Here is a 6,602-nt window from a genome sequence, read left to right as displayed (position 1 = left end):
ACTTATACAGTGATGTATGTCAATTACTTCTCAATAAAACTAGAATAATTCCCAAAAGTGCAATAATACTGACTTTTATATTTATCCGTGTTCTTTACTTTTCTACATGACTTTGAGTTATTGCCTAGTGTCTTTTCGTTTTAGCTGGAAGGGCTCCCTTTAGTATTTCTTGTAGGACAGGTCTACTGGTAATGAATCCCCTTAGATTTATTTTGGAATATCATTATTTCTCTTTTACTCCTGAAGATTAATTTTGCCATTTTTAGAAATTGGTTGACAGTTTTTCTCTCCTAGCACTTAAAATGTTATCCTCTGCTTTCTGGCATCTGTGGTTTTTGATGAAAACTCCGCTCATAATCTTGCTGCAGATCCCTTGTATGTGATGAGTTTCTTCTTTCAAGATTTCGATTCTCTCTTTGTCTTCTACAATTTCTCTATAATGTGTGGATCTTGTTGAAGTTTTTCTGCTTCAAATTTGTTGAACTTCTTGGTTGTGTAAATTCAGGTCTTTCATAAAATTTGGGAAGTTTTGGGCCATTATTTCTTCAGATTTTTTATTTGTTGTTGCTTGCTTGCTTCTTTCTTTCCCTCTGGGATTCTCATGCATATGTTGGTATGTTTGGTGGTGTCCAATTGGTCCCTCAGTATCTATTCATTTTTCTGAATTATTTTTTCATTGTGCTCTTCAGACGATAATTTCAACTGCCTTATTTTCGAGTTCAGTGATTTTTTTTTTCTCCTGCCTGCCTAAATTTGCCATTGAACTCCTCTATTGAATTTCTTATTTCAGCTATTATACTTTAAAAAGAAAGCAAATAAAAAATCTGGAATTATTATAATTATAATCTCTTTATTGACGTCCCTTATTTATTTATACAGCATTCTCCTGATTTTCTTTAGTTCTTTTGTTTCCTTTAGTTCTTTGAGTATATATAAGACAATTGATTAAAAACCTTTGACTAGTAATTTCAATGTCTGGAATTCCAGATAAAGAGAAATGGTGGCTGGGTTGCACACTCCTCTCTCTCACCCAGCTTCAGCAGCCTCTCTCTTCACCAGCCACTCCCCTGCTTGTTGTAAGTGTTCTGAGGTAGTTGATTCTGATGGACTTTTTACTAGTAGCTTAATGGTTTTGGTGGAGGGACTGGCCCCTGGAGCTTCCTACTCTGCCATTGCTGTGATGTCATTTTACCCTTGGTTATGTTTGGACATAACCGCTTATAGTGACAACTGTAGCCCGTTCCTTTCTATATTTGACAAAACGATTTAAATTTGATGATAATTTTACCAGAGGCTAGAGTACAGTTAGCCTCTGGAATCTGGAGTATGAGTTCTGTTGTTGTAGTAGTAAGAGAGTAATTAAGTCAGTCAATAATATACATGTTTTTATTTCACTTTAACTTAATAATACCTGTATCTGTATAGTGATTTTCTTTACAGGAATGCAAGTGTGAGACAATTGGACAGATTATCCATTAGTGTTGGAGATGGTGCCTCTCTATTCTGTTAGTATCCTATCTCATCAAGGCTGACTTTGCTTTGTGCTGACCTCTGATGCTCAGTGTTTGCAGCTCTCTGAGCTATGCTGTGATGGTACAGTGTCAGTGTTCAGTCTGCGTCAATCTAAGAATCCTCTATCTGTGGAGCCCATTTTAACTCTGATGGTAGAGTTAAAACCAGAGGAAGTCACTACAGAGGGCCTAGTAGACCAAGATTCTTAGAATGACTACAAGATTCTTAGACAGACTTTCTCAGTGACTTTGGAATTTCAGTCTTTTGAGGGGTTCATTTGCTGGTAAGAAGGGACAAATAATTTATTTAATGCTTACTGTGCCAGGCATGGTTCTAAACATCTATGTGGTTTTCAGAAACAAGCCATGATAAAGGTGTTGTTTGTCCTTACAGATTAGGAAACTGGAGCACAAAGGGGTGAAATATCTTGTCCTAATACCACACTTTGATTGTGACTCTATATTGCTGCTATTTTGGAATTGTAGCATTTGAGATATGCAATAGATACCATATATCTGGCATCTTGCTGATGAGGAAAGCAAGGCAGAGAGTGATTTGTGGAAGATGACCCTGTGCTTTAGCAGGTTATATTAGAACCAGGCCAGTAGTGCAGGCCTCCTGATCTGAAGGCCTTTGCTCAGTGTACTGCAGAGCCTACAGCTGGAATGTTTGAGTGCCTACTCATGTTCTTCAGGGCTCTCATTTTGCCAACATGAAAAGCTGTAACGAAAACACCTCTGAAGAAAAATTCAAGGCTTGGCTCTTTTAGTTCCATCTGTTTGTGAAGTCTTTCCCAAATCCTCTAGCTCTCAGTGTTATTCCTGTCATGACATCCTATATACATGCTGTGTTGTAGTTTGGTGCTTATTCTCTGCTCTATAACTTCACATTTATTTTAAATAATTTTCTACCTCTGTGTCATTATGAAAAACTAATTTTTATTCACCGTATACTTCCCAATTAGATTATGACTTTGCAATTTTTTTTCGTAGCATTTTAAAAAAAATCTTTCACAGCACTGTATGCCACAACTTTATTGATTTCAACTCACAGTGAGAAATAGACTTATTTCTTTACAGTTAGACATAATTGTACTACATACTTAAATATAGGAACAAAAGTTTCATGAACCATTGTGTACTCTTAGTAGAGAGATGTACTGTGATTTATTCTTTTTTACTGAAAAAGAAAATGGTAGTTGGGTGCTACAGTTTGAAAATCACATTCTACAACTTCTCACACAGGGCTAGATATTCAGATACTTAATGAAATTCACCTTTTCTTGAAAGACTACTGCTTTGAGACTTTTTATGATGTCTGAAACTTAGAATATGGTAATGGTTTGTTATTTCATAAAAATTTCTGTTGTCTTTGATACAGTTTCAGGGACACAGTGTACAGTGTCTTCCAGATCAGGTGTGGGCTTTCAGCCTTGAGTTTCTTTCTTGTGTAAGATATAGAAACTTGTTTCTCATATCTTCTGTGCTCTGGATTCATTCACTTCCTCTTTGTTGTGTTCACATTCTCATATTGGCTCTTTCTGTGCCTCCAGAACTTTTTTTGGTGTACGAAGGTCACTTGCTTCTCTTATCTTTGGGAAACCTTTCCTGCCTGTTTTGGTAGTTTTCTCTTTTAGGTACTGACCTGATATGATTCTTTCAGTATTAATCTTGGAATGATATCTGTTGGATCCTAAAACAGGATATAAAACACAAAAGTGGGAAAATATATTGTATTTTTTCTTATTTGTCTTAAATAAAAAGAAGATTGTCAGGGAACTGATAGTTTGCCATAATTCATATAAAAAAGAGTATTCTTGATAAATATGTTTTCTAGATAGATGTTCATCCTTTTTACATTTTAATCACTTTTAATTTCTTGATAAGATATATTAAGTTCTCTAGTTTCTTAAACAGTATATACTGAACTGTGAATTAGCTTTCTACAATGATATGTATTCATAGATATCATTTTTTTCCTGCCATATTCTAGCTTTAGATTATGGACATTTCTTACCTTACTTCTTGAAAACATTCCTGGTTATCAGTTTGCATCTTCCTTATAATGGTAGAATGAAAGGCAGTCAGATAAGCGTTTTCCATGGTTGACTATGTAAAAATGATGTAATGGGAAGCAGCCATCTCCCAGCTTATTTTTTTTTTCTCTTTGCAGGTGGTATCTTAAAAATAATAGATCAAAGGTGTCCTTCTAGTTTCAACTTACTCATTTATTTGCATGATAAATTTTTGGGGCATTAAAAAGAAGCATTTTTTAGCTTTCTAAGAATTTATTCTGTTTTACTGAAAAAGAAAATGGAAGTTGGGTGCTACTGTTTGAAAATCACATTCTACAACTTCTCACACAGGGCTAGATATTCAGATACTTAATGAAATTCACCTTTTCTACTAGGTAGGTTTAAGGAGGTACTTATTCAACAGCCTGCAAATTTTTATTATCACATGACTAGTTCTGAGGATTTGGTACTGTGTCCTAATTTTTATTCAGAATTTTGTTAAGTGTTTGACCTTTAATAGGCTATCCAATATTTTAGCCTTAATATTTAATGAGATTGGAAGAGCTGGTAGATTCACATGTTGCTAGAAATGTGGGCATGAGAGGTACGATAGATACTAATATCTTACATACGAGGTAACCGAGGTCCTGTCTCCAGTTACACAGAGAAGTGGTATGGCCAAGTCCAGACTCCAGTCTGTAACTTTGCTAATTCAGGGCTATCTTTAGTATACCATGGTCTCTCTACAGCTGTAAAACAACATTTCCTAGTGGCCAAAGATGCAACTTCCATTTATAAAAATAATAAGTCCTAGGGTTGTACTGTACAGCATGCTACCTGTAGTGAATCATACTATATTGTATGGTTGAAAGTTGCTAAGAGAGTAGGTTTTAAAAGTAATCACCTCAAAGAAAAAGTATTTGTAACTGTGAGTGGTAATGTTAATTGGATTTATTGTGATTATTTTGCAATATACATTAATCAAATCATGTTCTATACCTGAATCTAATTATAATATTATATGTGAATTATATCTCAATAAAATTAAAAATCCATATTACCTACTTTTAATAAAACGTTAGTTTTAGTTGCTAACATTATACTGACAGGAATATTGACTAAAAATATTACTTAGTATTAACCTTGTTTTTTAAGCACAAACATTTTGTTTATTTTTCCCCTTGATTTTATTTATTTCATTTTATTATTTTTTAAAATGTGTTTTTATTGATTTCAGAGAGGAAGGGAGAGAGAGAGATAGAAACATCAATGATGAGAGAGAATCATTGATTATTTGCCTCCTGCACACCCCCTACTGGGGATCGAGCCCACAACCCAGGTATGTGCCCTGACCAGGTATCCAAATGTGACCTCCTGGTTCATAGGTTGACCAGCTACACCAGCTGGGCTATTTATTTATTTTATTAAGACTTTTTTTTTTTAGAGCAGTTTTAGGTTTATAGCAAAATTGAGGGGGAAGATACAGAGATAATTTCATACATTCCCTGCCTGCACACATGCACAGTTTCCCCCATTATCAACATCCCTCACAAGAGTGGTGGTGCCTTTCTTACAGTTGATGAACTTACATTGACACATCATAATCACCAAAAATCCGTAGTTTACATTATGTTCACTCTTGGTTTTGTGCATTCTATATCATACAGAGAATTTTCATTGACCTAAAAGTCCTCTGTACTCTGCACATTTATTCCTCCCACTACCTGACCCCTGGCAACCAGTGATTTTTTTTTACTGTCTCTGTAGTTACCAGTAAGTTTTTAAATTATTGTAATTTTTACATTTAAAAGTTTTATTTGGTTCTTTAAAAAAATTTTGCTTTGACTTTAGAGCAGGGGTGGGGAACGTCCAGCCTGTGGGCCACATACACTCCTGAAATCATTTGGTCTGGTCCTGCCAAGGCATTGGGGGTGAGTTAATTAAATGTTTGATTAAATATAGCCGGCTAATTTTTTTTATTTTTTATTATTGATTTCAGAGAGGAAGGGAGAGGGAGAGAGAGAGAGAGAAACATCAATGATGAGAGAGAATCATTGATCGGCTGCCTCCTGCACGCCCCACACTGGGGACTGAGCCTGCAACCTGGGCATGTGCTTTTGGCCAGAATCGAACCTGGGACCCTTCAGTCCGCAGGCCAACGCTCTATTCACTGAGCCAAACCAGCTAGGGCAGCAGGCTAATTTTTAAGTTAATAATTTTGTATGTCCTGTGAATGATGCTATAAATATCTAGTTGGCCCTTGGCAGAAAAAAGGGTCCCCATCTCCGCTTTAGGGTCTCATTCTTGTAATTGAGCCTGTGTTATTTATTGGCACATATTAAATTTGTTTTTTATTGTGTCTGAATTAGTTCTGATATTTAATGTCTTTGAGTTTAGTTTGGCTGTCTTTTTGCTGGCTTTTCTTTATGGTACTTTGTTTTCCTGTTTTTATGTATATACTAGTAGCCCGGTGCACAAAATTCGTGCACATTAAAAGGGAATTAATTGCCCTAACCAATTTGGCTCAGTGGATAGAGCATCGGCCTGCGGACTCAAGGGTCCCGGGTTCGATTCCGGTCAAGGGCATGTACCTTGGTTGCAGGCACATCCTCAGTGGGGAGTGTGCAGAAGGCAGCTGATCGATGTTTCTCTCTCATCGATGTTTCTAACTCTCTAACCCTCTCCCTTCCTCTCTGTAAAAAATCAATAAAATATATTTTAAAAAAGGGAATTAATTAGCAGAGATATTTTAATATTGCTATTTGCCCTTTCTCTATAATAGAAGTGTGAGAAATGAAAGGAAATTAGTAAAATGTATATGAAAATAATATATAAATTTATTAATAAATAAACAGTAACAAAAGGATATAACAACAACAGAGGCATGATATAAAAATGACAAAAACATGATATGAAAACAACAAAAACATGATATAAAAACAACAGTGATGCAAACAATGACTGATAAAGTGATTAAACTTATTCTAATATCTCCCTGTACACCACATTAAGAGTGAAAACACTTTCAGAGTGCTTGACTAATTTCCCTTGTGATGAAGTATTTAGAACTTTAACT

Source organism: Myotis brandtii, unplaced genomic scaffold (genome assembly GCF_000412655.1).
Source record: "Myotis brandtii unplaced genomic scaffold, ASM41265v1 scaffold1954, whole genome shotgun sequence".
Lineage (NCBI taxonomy): Eukaryota > Metazoa > Chordata > Mammalia > Chiroptera > Vespertilionidae > Myotis > Myotis brandtii.
The sequence above is the reverse complement of the archived record's forward strand: the minus strand, read 5'-3'. Positions refer to the sequence as shown.